Source organism: Empidonax traillii, unplaced genomic scaffold, assembly GCF_003031625.1.
Source record: "Empidonax traillii isolate 1590-97213 ecotype Southwest subspecies unplaced genomic scaffold, ASM303162v1 scaffold306:size632451, whole genome shotgun sequence".
In the NCBI taxonomy this organism is placed as follows: domain Eukaryota; kingdom Metazoa; phylum Chordata; class Aves; order Passeriformes; family Tyrannidae; genus Empidonax; species Empidonax traillii.
In genome coordinates this window covers 4089-5167 of record NW_020955499.1, presented here as the reverse complement: position 1 = coordinate 5167, position 1079 = coordinate 4089, and positions in this window count along the sequence as shown.

Here is a 1079-nt window from a genome sequence, read left to right as displayed (position 1 = left end):
CAACGGACTGCACACAAAACCTAATTTGCTGTAGTGGGTTGACCCTGGCCGGATGCCTGGCACCCACTAAAGCCGCTTTCTCACTCCCCTCTCCTACAGGACAGGCTCCCAAAGCTCCAGGCTCTGCCCATCCTCTCTGCTGGAAGCACTGAGGCTCCAGGAGAACCACTGTTGTGGGTTTACCAACCGATGCCCCACGGGGATGAAAACAGTTTTTTCCAGGTGAATTTTTGGAGCAAAGCCAATCCAAAGTTTTAGTGAGGCCTCTGCCAATTACATATTTAAGAAAAGGAAAGAGAAGCCTGTTGCACAGATGAAATTAGGAGCAATGTAGAGGAAGGCAGCAGGCCCCAAGTGGGACCAGGCCCCTCTTCTCCCCTGGGGGAGATGTGGCACTGAAGCCCCCCTGGCCGAGACATGTCACAGAGTAGAGGAAAAAGTCTAAAGGAAGACTGCCTGTTCGAGAAGTACTGCAGAAGGAATTCCATGCAGAGAGAGAGAGCACAGCCTCCAAGCTCAAAGCTGGCAGCTGCAGGAGACAGAAGCCTGAAAGGGGAGGCTCCTTTTTCTTCCTCTCTAGCTCTCTCCCTTCAGCAGGGAAAAAACTGAAAACTAAAAACCCCTGCCACCTGTGGAAGATTGCTGAGTGAGGAGACCCTCTGCAGCTCATGAAGGAGCCCACGCTGGAGCAGAGGAGTTCATGAAGAAGCTGTGACTCTGTGGGAGGCCTAAGATGAAACAGAGTCCTGCTGGAGACCTGTGGCCCATGGAGAAAGAGACCTACGCTGGAGCAAGTCGGCCTGCGTAGGATTTGTGTGATCCCCGTGAGGGCTTCATGCTGGTGCAGCTGAATTTGTGACCCTAAGGGAGAGCAAAGCATGGCAGAAATGTTGCCCCAAGGTAGACTCAGGCTAGAGAGGTCCATCAAGGACTGTCGTGAGGAGGAACCCCACAAGAAAAAGCCATTATCCCCTGAAACTGTACCAAGACCATGGTAGGCAAGTGTCCCCTTGCAATCCATGGAAAACCCCACAGGGCCTGGGGAACCCCCAGCCTCCGGTCTTAGCCCAGGAGGGGGT